Source organism: Vulpes lagopus, chromosome 6, assembly GCF_018345385.1.
Source record: "Vulpes lagopus strain Blue_001 chromosome 6, ASM1834538v1, whole genome shotgun sequence".
Lineage (NCBI taxonomy): Eukaryota > Metazoa > Chordata > Mammalia > Carnivora > Canidae > Vulpes > Vulpes lagopus.
In genome coordinates, this window is record NC_054829.1 from 126,807,076 (window position 1) to 126,821,450 (window position 14,375).

Below are 14,375 nucleotides of genomic sequence, written 5' to 3' on the forward strand. Positions count from 1 at the left end.
CATTTGCATGCCTTATTTTAATGTGTTTTTTTTTTCAGAAATGAGAGTTTTTTTAAGGCTCTAGTTCATAGCCTAACATACATAAGCCCTCAAAAATCTTGGTTTTGGTACAGTTATTATTTTAAAATGAAAATGAAGTTAGAAGAATAAGAACAATTATCAGGTTACAAATCTAGCATTGTGGTCCAAATGGATTTCTGTTGTTGTTGTTGTTGTTGCTGTTGTTCTTTTTTATTTGTTTGTTACAAGATTTTTATTTAAATTCTAGTTAGCTAACACATAGTGTAGTGTTGGTTATTATACTATTTTCTCATTGCTTTGGCTTGGATTTCCAGTATGATATTAAATAGTAGTGGCAGGAAAGATATCTCTGCCTTGTTCATGATCGAACAGGGAAAGTGTCTAGCTTCTTACCATTAAGTATGATTTTAGCTGTGGATTTCTTATTTCATTTTTTGCCTGCTCTTGTTTTAATGGAGTATTAAAAAATGATTTCAGTTTATCTCCTCCATTGACTTATGATCTATACCTCCTATTTAATAGAAACAAATTTACATATTATGCATATTTTAGTGCAATAGAAAAATTTTATCATTTTTTGAAAGAAGAATTAAAAGTATGCAATACTTACATGAAAAATCCCATTCTCTTCACCTTCAAAGTGAAACTTTACTTATACTAACTCATCACTTTTGCATGATCACTTAATTCATATTTCCTAGAGAACTTTAGAAATTATTTGGGGTAATCTATTATTTTGATAGTTTTCTTTAAATCACATGTATTATTTAGAGTATAGTCTAAGTTGCCTTAATAAAGAATCTCAAAACATACATTTTAAAATCGAATAGAAATGTCTTTATTTTTACATAATAGCTCAGAAGAGGTGAAGCTATAGCTTCATCAGCTCATTAAGAATCTCAGTCTTTCAATTTTATTGCTTCACCTTCTTTAAGAGTTCTACTTTTGTCTACACAATCAAGCCTTTAGCTACCCCCACATATGTATTCCGGGCCCTAGGAAGGAAGGGAGAGAAGGCTCAGAGTAAACATCTTGAGACTTAATTACTTTTACTTACATTTCATTAACAATAACATCACGTGGCCACACATAGTTGCCAAAAAAGCCTGGGAAATATGATATTTAGCTGGGAAGTCAGTGGACAGCTGAGATATACAAGCAGAGGATGGGGAGTTTCTATAACAAAAGGAAAATAAAAAGGAGATAGAACAAATATAATTCTCACACTAAGTATTTAATTTTACAAAACAAATGTATCTTTGTATTTATATTGGTATTTGTTGTAATAATAAAAAGAAACAGTAGAAATTGATCAGCTGTAGGCATTGAAAGATTTAAATATATGAATATTATTTATTTGAAGATAAAGATTAAACTTCGAAGTACTAAATTATACTAATATATTATATTAAGTATATTTATATTTGTATTGTATGTATATAATTTTTATATTTATGAAATTATTATTTATATTTACATCATTTCTAAATACATACATGTTTATATATATATATGTACATATACTTTATATACTTATTTATATAGTTTATAGCCAGGTATCCAAAAGCAGTAGGAAAATTAGTATTACTGATACTAAAAAAATATGGACAACGTTTATAATGCCTGCAGGTACTACTCAGCAGGACTGACTAAGGCATCATCTATTTATTATCTGTAAAGCAGCTAAGGACTTCTGGCAAACTGGAAATTGAATCAAATCTCTAAAATGAACCAAATTATACAAAACAATTCTACTACTTTTCTTGCTATAAATTATCTTGGTTTATTTAAGGTTATATCTTTTGCAAAGATTAAAGCTGAAAATGCTTGAAGGAATATACATACATATACATATATATACCTGTGTATTTGTACATCTATATACCATTCATTTACACATAGACAAAATATCTGAACTAGTTTATTCTAATGTAGGTAGATGTGGGAAAGACCACTTAGAAGGCTTAATGAGGTTAAATCAAATTAATTAGAACTATATCCATGGCATCAAATCCCCCCAAACTTCCTCCTGGCATTGCAGAGACCTTGGCATATGTGAGCTTAGGTCACACTATTCAAAATCAAGGAACTGACAGACCAGATTTTCTTCCCAAGATTTTGCTCATTAGCCAAACCAAAATACTTAGTACATCAGGTCACTCTGCTTGAATTCCCAAACAACACATAACTTTGGGATATGATCCCATGATAACTCATTGAAAGTGTCTAAATACACGTACCTGGTATAACGAGCCACAGATAACAACTTAGAGAAAAGGACTCTTTTTTTTTTTTTTTTTCCCCCTCTGTCACATATTTTTGACACTTTTACAAGCTGGTGTTTAACAATAGCTTTCAGACTCCATCTTAACTTTTTGTTGTCGCACTACCACACACTATGTTCCTCTATTTGAAGATCTTTGTAGACATTATTATAATAATCCTTTGGTCAGTTTTGAATTAAATGAAATATTTACAGATTAATTTGGGGAAATAGAAAAAAATATTAATTAGGAGATAAAGCTACAGTTTTCTTAAGCAACTCACATGTGTTCTATTATTTGCAATATTGATTTATAGCTTGTCTCATTATTATAAGGTTTCAAATTAATGTACTGTTTTTAAAGACTATGTCTAATATTCCATAAAAAATCTATGACAAGATGAGATATTTAAGGTTGTACATTGTTTCTAAACTCTAATTATGAAGAGATGAAAATAAAAGTATTCAGGGCACCTGGGTGGCTCAGCGGTTGAGCATGGGCCTTTGGTGAGGGTCATGATCCTGAGGTCCTGGGATCCAGTCCTGTACCAGGCTCCCCGCAGGGAGCCTGCTTCTTCCTCTGTCTATGTCTCTGCCTCTCTCTGTGTCTCTCTTGAATAAATAAATAAAATATTAAAAAAAGAAAAGAAATATATTCTTCACTCTTTTCAAAGACATACGAGGCAATATAGCTTATGTCAAAAGTGAATAGGACATTATAAAGATGACATAGGAGTTTTCCACACTGTTCAAGATCAGTGGCAAGCCTGGCCTCTCTTTCCCTTACTGTCAAACATATTTTCTTTCATTGCATGAGGCAATCATAAGAAATGCAATTCAATTTACCACTACTATAATAGCCAAATACAAATGTTTAAATCTAGCCCTTCCATTCTTTCTCCAATTTAATAAAAGAAGTATTCCCTCTCATGTCAGATGAAATTTCTCTATTTGTGTTTCGGACTGCATTTTTTTTTCCTTCTGTGGCACACCATGGACAAAACCTTCTTATACGTAGTCAATTCTTTCGTTGGGTATTTCTTCACTTTAACGATTAAAGAGACATAGATCAATCCATTGACTGAACAACGAGAAAACAAATTCTACCCTATGTTCTCTCCAACTACATATCTCTTCGCATTCACAATTATAATTATTGGGAGAGTTGTTTATACTTCTCATCTCCTCGACTTAATTACACAACTCAATGTATTCTGAGATCTGTGCTCTTGATTTAACTTATCTTTTCAAGGATCAAAAATGAGCTCAATATTACTAGTCAAGTGTGAACTTTCAGTCATTGTCTCAATTTTTCATTAGCAGCATTTGCGATATCCTTGACCAGAACATCATGCTCTGATATTTTGACTCTTTTCATGGCATACTATGTTTATTCATCATCTTATATTCAATTATATACCGGAAGTCTCCAGTTTGATGGTTCTCAGGGAATTTTTAAAAAGATGTCAGTTTCCATTTTCTCCCAGCAAATCATTTGTGTGTGCTTTTAGTTTACTGTGTACTCAATTGTCCATGAAATCAGTCTCATTGTTGACTCCATCCTTAACTTCCCCAACCCATGCTAAATAATCAATCAAAATTCTTCTACTACATTTATTTAACATAGTTCAAATCCTTTAATTTAAATCTATTACCCCATTTACCATCTTTACTCAGATCACATATTTTATGACCTAGATTAATCCTGTATTTTTGCCCTTATAGGACTTCCTATGATAGAGACTTTCAAGGCAATCTATTTTTCATACTATACACCTGGAATTTTTTTCTAAAGTTCAAAAGAAGCCATGTAGATTCCACTCTTTGGCTTCTCATTTTCTTTAGCTACAAGTCCAACTCTAATACCTGCACTGAATTTCCCAAATTCCTACATCTGGTTGATGTCTACACCTTTCCAATGATGTTTCTCTTTACATGTTTTAAATATATCAACACCCCTCCCTCAATTAACTTTCCTTCCACCAATTCAAAATTACTCATGAGCACAACTATTAAGCTTCAATCCTTCCAACTTCCATTTCCTTGGCAAATTTCAGTTCTTTTTCAAGGTAAAATGTCACATTTATAATATTAAATTTGTAATATTTTAAATATTTGTAATATTTTAATCCTTTATCAAGTGAAAAACTATTTTTGTATTTTTATTTTTATGTGTCACCAAGAAAGCTTTTGCATATTGTAACCTAACCCCACTTTTCCTAAGAGGTTTATGGTTTTTACTATGTGATTTTTGCATACTACTTTGATTTTTATGAATGAATATGTTGCATTATAAGAACTTACTACACTATTATTTTTTGTCATTTTACATAAGAGAGAATAAAATAGCTAAAAAAGTTCAATAATCTTTTTAACATCACGTAGTATTATAAAACTGTAGTGTGGATGTAGGGGGACCAGATCAAATGTATGTTCTTTTAAGAAATAATCATAAAATCCATCTAATTTCACCTTTTTATCTTTAATATTATCAAAGATAAAGATTTTTTAATTGAATAATGAACAGAGGATTTTAAATATAAGGTAAGAATAGAAGCATAATCCAACAATCTTTAAATATATCTCTTAAGTTAATTTTCCAATTCTGAGTTATTTGGTATTATATTCAGATATTATGAATTAAGAATTTGAACATTATGTATCATAAGTGAGAAAGAAAATTATATTGAATATTGTACATATTGTGATACTACTGGTGATTTTATCTGAACAAAACACAAACCTGTATGGAAAAGATATGCAACTTTAACCAATATATTTTTTTTACAACCATGTGTTCTTTTACTATGTGAAATGGAAAATCCCATACTTTAGAAAAAAAAAGGACTTTTTCTTTGTGTTTCTTTACAATGTGCATCATTGTTAACTCTTATTTGTTCAATTTCAACTTACTTTATTTAAACTTCAGAAACACTAAACACTTATTCAATTGAGGCATTTTATGTTATATTCATTACGTATTTCACTTGTTAAAAAGTATTCTTACCTCAAGGGAATGAATATCATGATCAAGGCAATTTCTCATTTATTTTCCATGGCAATGAATATCATGATCAAAATCAATTTCTCATTCATTTTCCATGGCAATAACACTGATACTGTCGTACACTCTAGATATTGGATATTTTCAAAATTATTTAATCTCAAAATATACAGTGTTGAACTTCCGGAAAAGTAAGTAAATTCTCTAAATATTTAAGAATTTTCAAAGTATAACGTAATTGAATATTCTAAAGTTTAATATAAAGACGAAATGCATTTTAAAATATTTTTTCTGTAATACATCTTATAATCTAAAAAATTCTGTTGTATATCAACAATTTGATAATATGTCATAACTAAATTTTGTTGAAGAATTACTATTATATACTTAGCAGCACTTTTTAAAGATTTATTTGTTTAAAGAGAGAGAGAGAACACAGTGGATGTAGGGACAGAGGGAGAGGGAGAGAGAATCCTCAAGCAGACTCCGCACTGAGCAGGGAGCCTTACCCTACATTCAATCCCAGGATTTTGAGAAAATGACTTGAGCCAAAATCAAGAGGTCGCTTAATCGACTGAGCCACGTACACACCTCTACTCATCAGCACTTTTAAGTACTTTTTGGTAAAACTGCTAGATCGTCTCTATTTTAATGTATGTTAATATAAAAGAATGATGTAAATGAGACAGGGAATGTTTTTGCTACCTATTATGGGAAAATACTGTGCATAGTCTCTGGCTGGTAGTAGCTAATATGAAATTTTTAAAAATATTTTATTTATTTATTCATGAGAGTCACAGAGAGAGAGAGAGAGAGAGAGAGAGGCAGAGACACAGGCAGAGGGAGAAGCAAGCTCCAGGCAGGGATCCCGAAGTGGGATTCAATCCTGGGTCTCCAGGATCATGCCCTGGGCCGGAGGCAGACGCCCAACCGCTGAGCCACCTAGGGATCCCCAGTAGCTAATATGAATTTATCACTCCTCTGATTTGTCCTATTATAGCACTGAAATAATTCGCCAAATAAGGGTTTTTGTTTTGTTTTGTTTTTAATGTGTGAGAGAAATGTTATAAAATGACATTACAGAGTTCCAGAGGGTAAATGGGAATACATTCAATGGAGCAATATTAGAGTACACTAAATAAATTCCATTTAATTTGAAAATTTGTAAATTTTTCCCAAGACTCATGGCTTAAATTCTAAATATGTTAATTTAAAATCACATACTTAGCCAATTTGTTGATTTAGTCTAACACTCTTGCAAATATAAAGGATTCAAAAAAAATCAAGAGTAGCTTATTTCCATTTTAATTATTCTTGATTTTGTTTTTAGAAAAACATTTACAACCATTGGAGTCCTTGCGTCCTTTTGATAGTTTTTTCAGTAATACCTAAAATGGATGAATTTTAATAATATAATTTAATACATAAGAATATATGCATACACATTTACATTACATTATGTGTGTAACACATACACATATATGCATATGCATATATATCAAAATATTTTGGGATTGTTAGTGAAGATTTTTAAATACAATGGTTATTCAATGTATTTTTCACACATATGATAACATTTAATATCAACTTTTCCCCAAAAAACATCTTTGAAATAGGAAGAAGGAATTATTATCAATCCTACTTTCCCAGTGAACAATTTGGGGATTAGAGAAATAATGTAGTTCAGATCATATTTTAGTCAGCATGGAGTTTGTATATGATGCTAGTCTCTTACATATATCTTACTTTTTTTTCTTACAAAATAACATTGTTGCAATATTATGAAAAAATCATAGTAGCTTAAGAAATATCTAGATATAGATTCAAATATCATGTGAACTGATATCACACACTGTGTGACATTGAATAGTGACTTTATTTCCTTCAGGCTCATATCCACATTTGTAAAATACAGGTAACAACAGATAATATATATTGATAACTGAGTAGTTCATAAGAGGTCCTCTTTAAGGTTGGAGTTTTTCTTTCTCCATATTTTAGCTCTATGAAGTAAAACCACATTTACAAATAACACATGTGTGTGTGCACATATATGTGTATGTACTTATCTCTAGTCATCTTACAAAAATTTGAAATATCCTTTTACATATTTTTTAAGGATGTTTGAAAGAGCTGCATCAGAAATATTCAGTATAAACCACACTAAAATTTGAGAGATTCTTGAATGATATGTATTTTAAAAGTCGGTAAGTGTTAAGATTTGACTAGAAAGATAAAGATAATTCAGAAGAGTCATCTGGTAAATAGATCCATTGAACCTGTTGAAGTGATAAAGCAACACAAAGTTTAACAAGTGGCAGACCTAAATATGTTTGAAGTAGGTACAGATGACTTCTTTAAAATCTTTTATTTTTCATATTAAATTGAAAGTAATAATAATACTGTTTTCATGGATCCTAGTCCAAATGATTCTCATAGTGTGCTATGAGACAGACATGTCTAGTTATAAAACAATTCTTGATAGCCTCATGTTTCATCCGTCAGCTTGAGGGTACATTTATAATAATATAATCAATCATACAATAGCATATGATTAGCGGTATTACCATATGATTGTATTAGGTATTATGGTGGTAAACGAATTGAGAAAGAAACACAACTAAAATTGGTGAGCATCCGATGACTTGATAGGAGTGGAAGTGTGTTGATTTATTTGAGAATAGATGAACTATGGTCATCTGTCAGCTGTACTGAGTTCATTAGGTGAGTCAGTTTCATGGAACTCATTTAAGAGTTTTTATTGCATTTGAAAATTTAAGAAATCTCATCATTAATTCAAGTCCTTAGATACATTGCTTAAATCACATATGCAATAAATTATGTACTATATGTAGGACTATTTCATTTTTTTTTAATTCTGAAAAATATAGTTTATGATTACTGTTTCAAGACTTTTTCGTTAGTTAAGGGTCAACCTTTCCCTTTGATGGATAGATGGTGTCCTAGATCTTGGGTAGTTTGACTGAAAAATAGTGTCATTCTTATCTGTGCATAAAACAGAGATTATGACCCGACTGTCATATAACAGGAGAGATCATCTGTCTCTCCTTTTTTGAGTCAAGGGATTTTGGCAGGAACATAATATTCCCTTCAAAATCAGTTTGTTCCCTTGACTTTTTTTTTATAAACTCCATTTATCTAATTCTCTCTCTTCCACACAGTCTTTGGGGCTCCAGACTGATTAGATACTAATTCTTTTGGCATGCTGTCAACATGTCCCACTCAGAATAACTATTAAACCTTTGCTTTTGCTACTCCTCTGCAATTTTGTTTCCCTTTCTCTGCTTCATGTTTCTGCTTTGTGATTTTCACCTATTTTGCCTTAAGCTATCTCCTGACAATGTGTTACCACCTCTCTCTATGAATTTGTTTCTCCTCTGCCCAAGTAATTTATGTCTTCTTCCTTATTTCCCTGCCCCACCACAACTCATCATCCAAACTATTAACTTTTTATGTAAACATTCTTTTATTTTGTTTTAGCTCATCATGAATATTAAAAAAGATTAGACATTTTATTCTATATTAATTATGCAACAGTACAGTTTTCAAGACTAAAAATATTCACATATAAATACTTGTATTGCAACTACAATAAGCCAATATCCAAATATTTAGGGAGCTATCACTTTTTCTACTTAGCAGAAGAATGGAAAGCTTGGAATTGTTGCTAAATTAAGCTAAATCATTCATTCAGATTATGGATTTTTTTTAATTCCAATGTTTTTATGCACTGATGTAAGTTTTAAAATGCAATTTAAACAGGTTTTCAGGGGGCGCCTGGGTGGCTCAGTTAGGAAAACATCTGCCTTAAGCTCAGGTCATGATCCCAGGATCCTGAGATCAATCCTTGCATCAGGCTCCCTGCTCCATGGGGAGCCTGCTTCTCCCTCTCCCTCTGCTTGCTTCTCCCCTGCTTGTGCTTGCTCTCTCAATTTGTGTCCAATAAATAAAATCTTTTTTTTAAGATTTTATTTACTTATTAGAGAGAGAGAGAGAGAGAGAGGCAGAGGGAGAAGTAGGCTCCATGCAGGGAGCCCGACGTGGGACTCGATTCCGGGTCTCCAGGATCATGTCCTGGGCTGAAGGCGGCGCTAAACCGCTGAGCCACCAGGGATGCCCAAATAAAATCTTAAAAAAAAAAAAAAAAAAGCTTTAAAGACAAAATAACAGGTTTTCAATATCATATATAAGTTAGAGTAAAATTTTTATTCAATGGTTTGTGAGAATTCTCAGGAAATAAATTCCAGGGTATAGTAAACTAAAATGGATTTACTGATTTTTTTTTTATTTTAAAAAAACTTCTTTTGGAAGGAAATGATAGTGAAGATATAAGGGCAAATGAGAATGAATTACTTAAATATTTTCTTTTTATCCAATAACTGAACAAAGTGAGAACAAAGAGAATTTTAAGAACTGAATTAAGCTGGTGGTTTTATGTCATTTATTTTCAGAAAAAGATGAATTTTATAGTTTTCAGACACTATCTTTTCTTTCTATTTTTTTTTGGGGGGGGGTCTTTCCATTTTTAATTCCTCAATTCATTTGAATTCAAGAACTAGGTTTCCTATTCCTAGCTTAGGAACACTTGCGATAGACTACATTACCAGGGAAGTAGAATCTCAGATGGAATAGATTAGTATGTAGAAAGTTTATTAAGGAATATTCTTGTATTTATGACCCATAGAAGGAATACAAAAGGAGAGAAACAGGATTGGAAGGATAGAAAAAAAAATGGATTATGCTATAATCACAGTGAGGATCTCAGCTGATCCCTTAGAAACAATAATTGCAAAAAAAAAAAAAAAAAAAAAAAGAAAGAAAGAAAGAAAGAAAAGAAAAGAAAAGAACAAAACAAAACAATTATTTCCATTCAGAATTATGCCAAATTGGGATGAGGAAACTAGATTTTTATATTATGTTGAGCAATCATTGGATGAGCTGGACCTGGTAGGAGAGACTGTTCTTATCAATACTTGCAATGTCAGAGGGCTTAATGGGGAATCTGGGTGGGAAATCCCATCATGAATTAAAGAAAGAATTACTCAAATGAGGTAAGAATTTTAGGAAAAATATGCATACTGTTCTGCACTACAACATCAATCAACTATTTAACGTGCTGTGGATACTATATAGGTTTGACATTCTTAGAATAATATTTTAATTATTATTTTTTCTCTTCTCCTTTCTTCTCCATCACTTTTCTCTCTTTCTTTCTCATTTGTTCACTCCCTGCTTATTCACGTTTCCTCAAAAATATTTTATGATACACATTTTGAAACATATACCAGATTGAATAGACTTTTACAGTGAATAACAATATACTGATCATCTAGATTTTACCGCTATTTTTTATTTACATCAAGTTAAATAAACTTTTGTTGTTCAATATAGATTTTTGAGAAATTCATAGAGTAGTGTGTTTTCATCTGTTTGGACTGCTACACAGAATACCATAAACTGAGTGATTTATAAACAGCAAAAAAAAAAAAAAATCACAGTTCTGGAGGATAGAAAATTCAAAGTCAAGAGATTTGTTTTTGGAGCCCATTGTTTTGGTGTCTGGTGAAGTCCCACATCGTCATTGATGGCCTTCTTTTCACTGTAACCTCACATAGTATAAAGGGATTCAACATACGAGTTTAGGGGGACAAAGTTTCAAAATCCTTATATTTCTCACATGCAAAATGCATTCATTCCATCCTAAAAGTCCCAAAGTCTTAACTCATGATAGCATAACTCAAAAATCCAGTCTGAAGACTCATCTAAAAATCTAGTAAATTGGATATGGGTGAGATTCAAGATACAATTCATGATGAGCCAAATTGCTCTATAGCTGTGAACCTGTGAAATCAAACATGTTATTTGCTGCCTAAATATGATGGTGTGACAGGTATAGGAGACACTCCCATACCAAATGGAATAAATAGGAAAAAAGAAAAGCATGAGGAGTTCAAAGTGGCCAGGGGTGGGGTGTGGGAGTGGGTGCGTCTTACCTTCTACTTCAACAGAATCATAGTGGAAGGATTCCTCTCTCTGAAACTAAGACCTCTAGGCCAGTAGGGACTAAAGTCATGGGAACAGGAAGCACAATTTTTGTTGGTGGGTCACTAGGGATAATAGTGAGTTGAATGGAAATAGTGAGTGGATGGAAATTCCATCCCTTGATTCCTGGACCTATGAGACCTGACTATGACAGAAACAGCACTATATATTGGGCACTGATTCGAAACATATATGGTCTTCTAGAGAAGATGTGGTCACCTAGTTGATGCTGTAACTGAAGCTTCAGAAGGCCATTCTGCTGTTTCATCAAGCTAGCTGCTTGGGGATGGTGAGGCCAGGGTAAGACCAGTGAATTCCATGAGCATGAACCCTTTTGCTGTGAATAAGTTCCTTGATCAGAAGCAATGCTGTGTATAATACCAGGATAGTGAATAAGGAATTCTATAAATCTAACGTGATAACGTGATAATTTGGCCAAGAGCAGTGCATGCAGGAAAGACAAATCCATATCCAGTGTGTTTATTCCAATAGAGGAAAACCTCCCCTTCGTTGATAAAAGCATTCCAATGTAATCAACTTGTCAACAGGTAGCTGGCTGACCACCTTGGAAAGTTGTGCCACGTGGGGACTTTGCTCATTTCTGCCACTAGCCAATTGAACATTTAGTGTTGGTCACAGCTGGGTTGTCCTTACAGAGTAGTAGTCTCTATTGCTCAGCGACATATAAACTTTATTCCTGTGACCATGGCCACTTTGTTCATGAGCCCATTAGGGATGGAGAGGGAAAGAGGCTGACTGGTATCTGTAGAACAGGTTACCCTGTCCACTTGATTATTAAAATCTTCCTCTGCAAAGATTATCCTTTGGTGAACATTCAAAATCCTGAAATCCTAATGGACCCATTAGGCATTGTGCTTCTTTCTTGTTTATAGGAGGGGCCCTGTGCAACTACTTTTGCACAGAAGGGATATCTTGCCATTTTCCATACCATTGGGACCTCTAGAACTTTCACTAAAGTAGACGGTCCCTGAAGTTTGATTAGATTTATTCCCAGCTTTCTGGCATGCAGACGTTTAACCAATAAGTCTAGAGCAGTTGCTACTTTTGGCTCACTTGGTCTAATCAGCATCATTTTATTGATGTAAAGGACCAGTGTGATTATCTTTTGGAAGGAAAAAGGCAATCAAAATCCCTGTGAACTAAATTATGACATAGGGCTGGAGAGTTGATATATCCCAGAGAGATGATAGTGAAGGTGTACTGCTGGCCTTGCCAGCTGAAAACAAACTGGTTCTAGTGGGTCTTATGGAAAGGAATGGATAAAAAAGCATTTGTCAGATCAATAGCTGCATACCAGTCATCAGGGGATGAATTAATTTGCTCAAATAATGAAACCACATCTGGTATAGCAGCTATAATTAGAGTCGCCACCTGGTTAAGCTTATGATTATCTACTGTCATTCTCCAAAATCCATCTGTCTTCCCATAGGCCAAATAGGAGAGTTGAATGGTGATGTGGTGGGAATCACCATCACTGCATCTTTCAAGTACTTGATGATGACACTCATCTCTGCAGTTCCTCCAGGGATGTGGCATTGATTTTGGTTTATGATTTGCCTCGTAAGAGGCTAAAGTTTTAATGGCTTCCATCTGGCTTCTCCCAATGTTTTTGCCCTTACTCCAAAAGTTAGGGAAGCAATGTGGGGATTCTGCTAGGTGCTGCTAAGTATTTCTATTATGCATTCTGGAGCTCGGGAAATAACCACAGGATGGGTTCAGAGACCCACTGGACACAACTGTGTGACGGACTTGAGCTAAAACTCCATTGTTCACTTGACCTCCACAAGTCCCTACTCTGCCTGGAGGGCCACAGTGACCATTTCAGTCTCTTGGAGTCACTGTCAGTTCAGAGCCAGGTTGTCCAGTATTCATGGAAAGTTCTGATTATTTTGTTTGCTTCACTACAAAGTTAACCCTGGCAAAAGCCATAAATCCTTTTGGAGAAGGCTGGGAGGCAGTTAACAATATAGTCTTTTAAAATATAATTTTTAATTGAAGAAGAGTTAATACGCAATTTTATAATAATTTTAGGTATGCAACAGAATAACATGACATGTCTATACATTATGCTATGCTCACCACAAGTGTGGCTACCATTTGTCATCATACGATGCTATTATATTGACTATATTATTGCTAGTGTGCTGGTTTCCTTCCATCGGGGAACTACACCTCCATTTACTCAAAGGGTGCTGGTTCTGAAAATTGCAAAGCTGTGAATTTTTGATTTCATGATTCAAATTAGACTTTTATTTACTTCACCTAGAAATTTTCTCTTTATACAAATCAAGTAAGAACTTGAGCTCCCATCCATTTTACTCTAGGAGCACCGTGGTTAACTTGGTGGTACATAGATCTGAACAAGTCAGACTATTCTGATTGCCGCGTTGGGTCTCGCTAAACATTTCAGTAATCCTGTCCACTTTGCTATTGAACCTTGATTTGGCCCTGCCTCCTGGATCCCATGATTCCCATAACATTTAGGTTTTCCAATTGAGTGGCTGTGGTTCCTACTATAATAGCTGACCTATGGAGAAGAGTAATCGAGGAACTTTTCAAGATTGCTGGAGCTCCCCTCACAAATTTGTTTCTCAAATAGTTAACAAAAGGTATGTCTTCTGGACTCTCCCCATGTGAGTGAATAGGCCATAAAAGACTGACTCTCTGCCACTTCAATCTCCATTATCCTAAGGAAGGTTTAGTATTTCTCATTTTCTCAATGTGGACCATCTTTTGATCCATGTTGCAACCAACCAACCAACTAACCAACCAAACAACCAACCTATTAGAGTTCTTTCCTTCCTGAGTTGCAATAGTAAATGCAGAATCTCTGCTTAGTGAGTCTATATTAATAAATTAATCCTGAGTCAATTATTTATTTATTTATTTATTTATTTATTTATTTGTTTGAGAAAGAGTGAGCGAGAAAGACAGAGACATCACAGAAGGAGAAGGGGAAGCAGACTCCTCGCTGACCAGTGAGCCTAATGCAGGACTCAAACC

The 14,375-nt window shown here is 33.5% G+C and overlaps 1 pseudogene; it reads right to left on the reverse strand.

Annotated features, from left to right (window-relative positions):
• Nucleotides 1-11,319: 11,319 nt before the first annotated feature.
• Nucleotides 11,320-13,193, reverse strand: LOC121492731 (annotated as a pseudogene).
• Between the last annotated feature and the right edge of the window lie 1,182 nt (nt 13,194-14,375).